Below are 8975 nucleotides of genomic sequence, written 5' to 3'. Positions count from 1 at the left end.
TAGATATGTCGATGGAAGTGTGTGTTATTATTATTTTTGTGTTGTTGTTGTCGCCCATTTGTTCGCGGACTTTGATGGCTGACGGTCAAGAATCGTGACAGAAGGGAGCAAGCGGCACGTGGCCACGGCAATCTGGTGAGTAGGTGAGTGAGTAGGTGAGCGAGTGAGTAGATGAGTAGGTGAGCGAGTAGATGAGTGAATAGGTGAGTGAGTAGGTGAGTGAATAGGTGAGTGGGTTGGTGAGTGAATAGGTTAGTGAGTAGGTGAGTGATTGAGTAGGTGAGTGGGCTAGTAGGATAGTGAGTGGGTGAGTGAGTAGGTGAGTGAGTGGGTAAGTAGGTGAGTGGGTGAGTAGGTAGGTGAGTAGGTGAGTGAGCGAGTGGGTGAGTATGTGAGTGACTGAGTGGGTGAGTAGGTAGGTGAGTAGGTGACTGAGTGGGTGAGTGAGTGAGCGAGTGGGTGAGTGAGCGAGTGGGTATGTGAGTGACTGAGTGGGTGAGTAGGTGAGTGAGCGAGTGGGGGAGTAGGTGAGTGGGTATGTGAGTGACTGAGTAGGTGAGTGAGTGACTGAGTGGGTGAGTTTGTGAGTGAGTGACTGAGTGGGTGAGTGGGTGAGTATGTGAGTGAGTGGGTGAGTAGGTGAGTGAGTGGGTGAGTAGGTGAGTGGGTGAGTAGGTGAGTGAGCGAGTGGGGGAGTAGGTGAGTGAGTGGGTATGTGAGTGAGTGACTGAGTAGGTGAGTAGGTGAGTGAGTGACTGAGTGGGTGAGTTTGTGAGTGAGTGACTGAGTGGGTGAGTGGGTGAGTATGTGAGTGAGTGGGTGAGTAGGTGAGTGAGTGGGTGAGTAGGTGAGTGGGTGAGTAGGTGAGTGAGCGAGTGGGTGAGTATGTGAGTGAGTGACTGAGTAGGTGAGTATGTGAGTGGGTGACTGAGTGGGTGAGTAGGTGAGTGAGTGGGTGAGTAGGTGAGTGAGTGGGTGAGTAGGTTAGCGAGTGGGTGAGTATGTGAGTGAGTGACTGAGTGGGTGCTGCTGCCGCTTTCACTGCCTCTCCCCCCTCCTGTCCTCTCTCCCTGCCTCTGCCACTCTCCTCCTCGTCTTCTTGGTGTCTTTACGATCACAACGTAACAAAATGCTCGGTGTGTTCGGCAAATTGATTTCGTTCATCGTGTCGTTTTTTTTTGTCTTTTTTCAATGCTTCGTCTTACCTAATTCCTCCTCACTCTATACAACTCCACGTGTCACTATTGTTTTTCTTTTTTTCCTCGCCCCCCTCTTTTTTTTAGGGCTTCCGCTCATTTTATTAATGTACTTGTTAGTGTTTCACAGAAGGAATAAACATTTTCATTTACTTCAACGTCTTGTTGTTGTTGTTGTGTTCACGGCGTGCTGCCCAGTCGCGTGGGCTGTTGCTGCTTCTTGTGCAGCTGCTGCTTCTGCTGCTGCTGCTTCTTGTGGAGCTGCTGCAGCTGCTTGTGCAGCTGCTGCAGCTGCTTCTGCTGCTGCTGCTTCTTGTGCAGCTGCTGCTTCTTGTGCAGCAGCTGCGGCTGTGCGCAGTAGCGCTCCAGCACGAGCAGCGAGCAGGCGCGCAGGCAGCACGCTTCTGTGATGCCGCCTAGCTGCTGCCGCTGCCGCTGCACGCCAGCTGGTGGTGCCGCGTAGAAGCCTCGCCCGTTGCATACAAACGCCAAGGCGTCAACCAGCTGGCTCCCGCACAGAGTCAAGGCCGCGCTTTGGTGGTGGAGTAGTACGCACAGCGCCAGCGGCGCCAGCAGCCACAGCCGCTGGGGACGCGGGTGGCGGGAGGCCATGACTCTGTGCGGCAGGAGGCCCATGCTGCTGCTGCTGCTGCTGCTGCCGCCCCCGTGGGTTGTTGTTGTCGCGGTGACGGTGGCAACTGCGAAGCGCGCGCGTCGCTCTCTCGGGGGGGGGGGGGAGAGTGGGGGGAGTGGTGGGGGGAGAGTGGGGGGGGGGGGAGAGTGGGGGAAGTGGTGGGGGGAGCGTGGGGGGAGTGGTGGGGGGAGAGTGGGGGGGGGGAGAGTGGGGGGAAGTGATGGGGGAGAGTGGGGGGAGTGGTGGGGGGCGGAGTGGGGGGGGGGGGGGAGAGTGGGGGGCGTGGTGGGGGGAGAGTGGGGGGAGTGGTGGGGGGAGAGTGGGGGGGGGGGGAGAGTGGGGGGAAGTGGTGGGGGGAGAGTGGGGGGAAGTGGTGGGGGGAGAGTGGGGGGGGGGAGAGTGGGGGGAGTGGTGGGGGGGAGAGTTGGGGGGCGTGGTGGGGGGAGATTGGGTGGGGGGGTGAGAGTGGGGGGAAGTGGTGGGGGGTAGATGGGGGGAGTGCGTGGGGGGAGAGTGGGGGGGGGAGCGGTGGGGCAGTGTTGGCGGGAGAGTGGGGGGAGTGGTGGGGGGAGGCGTAGGGGGGGGAGTGGGGGGTATGTGGTGGGGGAGCGAGTGGGGTGCCAGTGGTGGGGGGCGATGAGGGGGGGCGAGTGGGGGGGGTGGGAGAGTGGGGGGGGGGGAGAGTGGGGGGAGTGGTGGGGGGAGATGGGGGGGGGAGAGTGGGGGAGTGGTGGGGGAGGGAGAGTGGGGGAAGTGGTGGGGGGAGACGTGGGGGGGGGGGCGAGTGGGGGGAAGTGGTGGGTGGGAGAGTTGGGGGGGCGATGGTGGGGGGAGAGTAGGGGGGGGGGCGTGGGGTGAGTGGTGGGGGAGGAGAGTGGGGGGTAGTGGTGGGGGGAGAGGTGGGGGGGGAGGAGTGGGGGGGGCGAGTGGGGTGAGTGGGGGGGGGAGAGTGGGGGTGGGGGGGTGGAGAGGTGGGGGGAAGTGGTGGGGGGAGAGTGGGGGGAGTGGTGGGGGGAGAGTGGGGGGGGAGAGTGGGGGGAAGTGGTGGGGGGGAGAGTGGGGGGAGTGGTGGGGGGAGAGTGGGGGGGGGGGGAGAGTGGGGGGAAGTGGTGGGGGAGGAGTGGGGGAGTGGTGGGGGGAGAGTGGGGGGGGGGAGAGTGGGGGGAAGTGGTGGGGGGATGAGTGGGGGGAGTGGTGGGGGGAGAGTGGGGGGGGGGGAGAGTGGGGGGAGTGGTGGGGGGAGAGGGGGGGAGTGGTGGGGGGAGAGTGGGGGGGGGGAGAGTGGGGGGAAGTGGTGGGGGGAGAGTGGGGGGCAGTGGTGGGGGGAGGAGGTGGGGGGGGGGGGGGGGGAGAGTGGGGGGAAGTGGTGGGGGGGAGAGTGGGGGGAGTGGTGGGGGGAGAGTAGGGGGGGGGAGTGGGGGGAGTGGTGGGGGGAGAGTGGGGGGAGTGGTGGGGGGAGAGTGAAGGGGGGGGAGAGTGTGGGGGGGGAGAGTGGGGGGGGGAGAGTGGGGGGAGTGGTGGGGGGAGACGTGGGGGGGGGGAGAGTGGGGGGAGTGGTGGGGGAGAGTGGGGGGGAGTGGTGGGGGGAGAGTGGGGGGGGGAGAGTGGGGGGAAGTGGTGGGGGGAGAGTGGGGGGAAGTGGTGGGGGGAGTGGTGGGGGGAGAGGTGGGGGAGTGGTGGGGGGAGAGTGGGGGGGGGAGAGTGGGGGGGGGCAGAGGAGATGGGGGGAGTGGGGGGGGGGGAGAGTGGGGGGAGTGGTGGGGGGAGAGTGGGGGGGGGGGTGAGAGTGGGGGGAGTGGTGGGGGGAGAGTGGGGGGGAGTGGTGGGGGGAGAGTGGGGGGGGGGAGAGTGGGGGAAGTGTGGGGGAGAGTGGGGGGGGAGTGGTGGGGGGGAGAGTAGGGGGGGGGGAGTGGGGGGAGTGGTGGGGGGAGAGTGGGGGGAGTGGTGGGGGAGAGTGGGGGGGGGGAAGTGGGAGGGAGAGTGGGGGGCGTGGGAGGGGAGATGGAGAGTGGGGGGAGAGTGGTGTAGGGAGAGTGGGGGGGGGAAGAGTGGGGGAGTGGTGGGCGGAGAGTGGTGGGAGTGGTGGGGGGAGACGTGGGGGGGGCGGAGGAGTAGGGGGGAGTTGGTGGGGGGGGAGAGTGGGGGAGTGGTGGGGGGAGAGTGGGGGGGGGGCGAGGTGGGGGGGGGGAGAGTGGGGGAGGGGAGAGTTGGGGGGCGTGGGGGGGGGATGAGTGGGGGCGTGGTGGGGGGGAGAGTGTGGGGGGGCGAGTGGGGGGAGTGGTGGGGGCGAGAGTGGGCGGGGGAGAGTGGGGTGAGTGGTGGGGGGAGAGTGGGGGGAGTGGTGGGGGAGATGGGAGAGTAGAGGGGGTGAGAGTCGGGGGAGTGGTGGGGGGAGAGTGGGGGGAGTGGTGGGGGCGAGTGGGGGTGGGAGAGTGGGGGGAATGGTGGGGGCGAGTGGGGGGATGTGGTGGGGGGAGACGTGGGGGGGAGAGGTGGTGCGGGGAGGGTGGGGGGAGAGAGAGTAGGGGGGGGGAGAGTGGGGGGACGTGGTGGGGGGAAAGTGGGGGGGGAGAGAGTGGGGGAAGTGGGGGGGGAGAGTGGGGGGAGTGGTGGGGGGAGACGTGGGGGGGGGGGAGAGTGGGGGGGAAGTGGTGGGGGAGAGTGGGGGGGAGTAGGTTGGGGGGAGAGTGGGGGGGGGGAGAGTGGGGAAATGTGGGGGGGGAGAGTGGGGGGAGTGGTGGGGGGAGAGTGGGGGGAGTGGTGGGGGGAGAGTGGGGGGGGGGAGGAGCGTGGGGGGAAGTGGTGGGGGAGAGTGGGGGGAGTGGTGGGGGGAGAGTAGGGGGGGGGAGAGTGGGGGAGTGGTGGGGGGAGAGTGGGGGGAGTGGTGGGGGGAGAGTGGGGGGGGGAGTAGTGGGGGGAAGTGGTGGGGGGAGAGTTGGGAGAGTGGGGGGGAGAGTGGGGGAGAGTGGGGGGAGAGTGGGGTGAGTGGTGGGGGGAGAGTGGGGTGAGTGGGTGAGTGAGTTAGTTTGTATGTATTCCCTGTTCCTACAGAGTGAGTGAGTGGAGTGTGTGTGATCTCCCCCTGTTCTGCAGAGTGAGTGAGTGAGTGGAGTTTGTATGATCTCCCCTGTCCTACAGAGTGAGTGAGTGGAGTTTGTGTGATCTCCCCCTGTTCTGCAGAGTGAGTGAGTGGAGTTTGTATGATCTCCCCTGTCCTACAGAGTGAGTGAGTGGAGTTTGTGTGATCTCCCCTGTTCTGCAGAGTGAGTGAGTGAGTGGAGTTTGTATGATCTCCCCCTGTTTACAGAGTGAGTGAGTGAGTGGAGTTTGTGTGATCTCCCCCTGTTCTGCAGAGTGAGTGAGTGAGTGGAGTTTGTATGATCCCCCTGTTCTGCAGAGTGAGTGAGTGTAGTTGTATGATCTCCCCCTGTTCTGCAGAGTGAGTGAGTGGAGTTTGTATGATCTCCCCCTGTTCTGCAGAGTGAGTGAGTGGAGTTTGTATGATCTCCCCTTGTTCTACAGAGTGAGTGAGTGGAGTTTGTATGATCTCCCCCTGTCCTACAGAGTGAGTGAGTGGAGTTTGTATGATCTCCCCCTGTTCTACAGAGTGAGTGAGTGTAGTTTGTATGATCTCCCCCTGTTCTGCAGATGTGAGTGAGTGGAGTTTGTATGATCTCCCCCTGTTCTGCAGATGTGAGTGGAGTTTGTATGATCTCCCCCTGTTCTACAGAGTGAGTGAGTGGAGTTGGTATGATCTCCCCCTGTCCTACAGAGTGAGTGAGTGGAGTTTGTATGATCTCCCCTTGTTCTACAGAGTGAGTGAGTGGAGTTTGTATGATCTCCCCCTGTTCTGCAGAGTGAGTGAGTGGAGTTTGTATGATCTCCCCTTGTTCTACAGAGTGAGTGAGTGGAGTTTGTATGATCTCCCCCTGTCCTACAGAGGTGAGTGAGTGGAGTTTTGTATGATCTCCCCCTGTTATACAGAGAGTGAGTGGAGTTTGTGTGATCTCCCCCTGTTCTGCAGAGTGAGTGAGTGGAGTTTGTATGATCTCCCCCTGTTCTGCAGAGTGAGTGAGTGAGTGGAGTTTGTATGATCTCCCCCTGTCCTACAGAGTGAGTGAGTGGAGTTTGTATGATCTCCCCCTGTTCTACAGAGTGAGTGAGTGAGTTGGTATGATCTCCCCCTGTTCTGCAGAGTGAGTGATGTGAGTGGAGTTTGTATGATCTCCCCCTGTCCTACAGAGTGAGTGGAGTTTGTGTGATCTACCCCTGTTCTACAGAGTGAGTGAGTGTAGTTTGTATGATCTACCCCTGTTCTACAGAGTGAGTGAGTGGAGTTTGTATGATCTCCCCCTGTGAGCCGAAACACACTCACAGGCAAAAGAGTCACAGACATACACAGAAACCCACAGACACCCACACACACACAGAGACACACACACAGAGACACAGAGAGAGAGAGAGACAGACACAGAGAGACACACACACACACAGACACACACAGAGAGACACACACAGAGACACACACACACAGAGACATGGTCTCCGGAGGAGCTCACCGATGGACTTTGCCCAGATATTTCAAGGATTTGTGAGCTCCTCACACAATCCAACCTGGTTAAACCCAGGATGGATCGTAGGCAGGCCAGCCTAAATGTTTCCAACCGGAGAGACACACACACACAGAGACACACACACACAGACACAAACACAAAGACACACACACAGAGAGAGGCACACACAGAGACACACACAGATACACACAGAGACACACACACACAGAGAGACACACATACACAGAGACACACACAGACACACACAGAGACACACACACACAGAGACACAGAGACACACATAGAGACACACACACACAGAAACACACACACACAGAGACACACACAGATACACACAGAGACACACAGAGAGAGACACACACACAGAGACACAGAGACACACACACACATATACAGAGAGACACACACACATACACAGAGAGACACACACACAGAGACACACACACACACACAGAGAAACACACACAGAGACGTAGGCATATGCACAATCTCGTGACACTCACTCTCCCTCAAGGGCACGACCTCAAGCGCGACCCAGGGTGAGGACAGCGGTGGTGAGGACGAGACGGAGAATCTCACGCGGAGGAGATAGCGGCCACCGGCATCGTCCAGCGCTGAAGAGACGTCGCAGCACGTGTCTTTGGTGGCAGCACAGACGGTCTGCCAGAGGGCGCGTCTGAAGCTGCGCAGACAGAGACACAGGGAGCAGTGGTGAGGGTGGTGAGGAGAGAGTGGGTGAGTGGGTTGGTGGGTGGGTGGGTTGGTGAGTGAGTGAGTGGGTTGGTGGGTGAGTGGGTTGGTGGGTGAGTGAGTGGGTTGGTGAGTGAGTGAATTAATGAGTGAGTGGCTGAGTGAGTGGCTGAGTGAGTGGCTGAGTGAGTGAGTGCTGAGTGAGTGAGTGGGTTGGTAGGTGAGTGGGTTGGTGGGTGAGTGAGTGGCTGAGTGAGTGAGTGGGTTGGTGAGTGAGTGGGTTGGTGAGTGTGGTGAGTGGGTTAGTGGGTGGGTGAGTGGGTTGGTGAGTAAGTGGGTCGGTGAGTGAGTGGGTGAGTGAGTGGGTGAGTGGGTGAGTGGGTTGGTGGGTGAGTGGGTTCGTGAGTGGGTTGACGAGTGAGTGAATTAATGGGTGAGTGCCTGAGTGAGTGGCTGAGTGAGTGAGTGGCTGAGTGAGTGGGTTGGCGGCGTGAGTGAGTGGGTTGGTTGGTGAGTGGGTTGGTGAGTGAGTGGGTTGGTGGTGAGCGAGTGGGTTGGTGAGTGAGTGACTTAATGGGTGAGTGGCTGAGTGAGTGAGTGAGCATCTCACAGTTTGCTCTGAACTCTGTAGGTGACATTCAGGAACGTTGAGTTGGTGGTGGTGGTGGAGTTGATGCTTGAAGGGTCAACAGGTGGGGGTCTCTCTCCTCCACCCCTCACAGGAGCCACTTCAACGGGGTCCAGCAAAGCGTCGCCAGGAGGTCTTGAGACTCCAAACGCACATTCAGTAGATACGGCGCAACTGGGCAGATGGGAAAACAACACTCACACACAGTGCGCTAACCACTGCACCACCACTCACACAGTGCGCTAACCACTGCACCACCACTCCCCCCACACACACACAGTGCGCTAACCACTGCACCACCACTCACTCACACACAGTGCGCTAACCAGTGCACCACCACTCCCCACACACACAGTGCGCTAACCACTGCACCACCACTCCCCCCACACACACAGTGCGCTAACCACTGCACCACCACTCACACACAGTGCGCTAACCACTGCACCACCACTCCCCACACAACACAGTGCGCTAACCACTGCACCACCACTCCCCACACACACACAGTGCGCTAACCACTGCACCACCACTCCCCACACACACACAGTGCGCTAACCACTGCACCACCACTCCCCACACACACACAGTGCGCTAACCACTGCACCACCACTCCCCACACACACACAAGTGCGCTAACCACTGCACCACCACTCACCGTGGCTGCACGTGGCGAGGTGGAGGAAGAGGAGGTCACGTGTGGAGAGGTTTCCACGTCGCCATTCACACCACGTGACCTCTGACCCGAAGTCACGTGCAGAGAAAATCGAGTACGCGCGTCTCATTGGTCCTCCTCCGTGGGGGCACGCCCCCTCGAGAATTTTCCGCTCTCCCGATTGGTCCGCCGTGTGGGGTGACGTCACCACACAACAAATCCCCCCCCCACCCCTCCATTGCCACGTAAGCCAATCGGCGAACTCCCCACTGGGTGATGACGTCACGTCACGCGCATCCTGTAGCCAATGTAGCGCGTCCGCCTAGGGACGGATGACGTCATGTGACTCGAGAGCGAGGGAGGGGGGCTACACAAGTCGAGGCCCGAGACGCTGTAGCAGCTGCTGCTGTAGCTACAGCTGTTACTCTGCTGCTGCTGTTGCTGCTGCTGCTGTTGCTGCTACAGTGCTGCTGCGCTTGCCTGCCGACAGCAGCGACCTGTTGTGAGCATTGCGAGCCCGCTGCCGTGAAGTTGCGGGGAAAGTATCTGAAGGTGAGTGGGTGTCGTCCTCCCTACCTCCCTCCACCACCAGCACCACTCT

The 8975-nt window shown here is 60.7% G+C and overlaps 1 long non-coding RNA gene across 1 annotated transcript; it reads right to left on the bottom strand.

Annotated features, from left to right (window-relative positions):
- Positions 1-1905: 1905 nt before the first annotated feature.
- Positions 1906-7789, bottom strand: LOC133362648 (uncharacterized). The gene is made up of 3 exons (XR_009757520.1): positions 7705-7789; positions 6908-7086; positions 1906-1917 (listed from the first exon to the last, which is right to left on the bottom strand). It is a non-coding gene; the product is annotated as an uncharacterized LOC133362648 (long non-coding RNA).
- Between the last annotated feature and the right edge of the window lie 1186 nt (positions 7790-8975).

The sequence above is a fragment of the Lethenteron reissneri genome, unplaced genomic scaffold, assembly GCF_015708825.2.
Source record: "Lethenteron reissneri isolate LAM-NWPU_2019-01 unplaced genomic scaffold, ASM1570882v1 scaffold_1564, whole genome shotgun sequence".
NCBI lineage: Eukaryota > Metazoa > Chordata > Hyperoartia > Petromyzontiformes > Petromyzontidae > Lethenteron > Lethenteron reissneri.
Note: the sequence above shows the minus strand (reverse complement) of the source record. Positions and strands in the feature narration are given on the sequence as shown.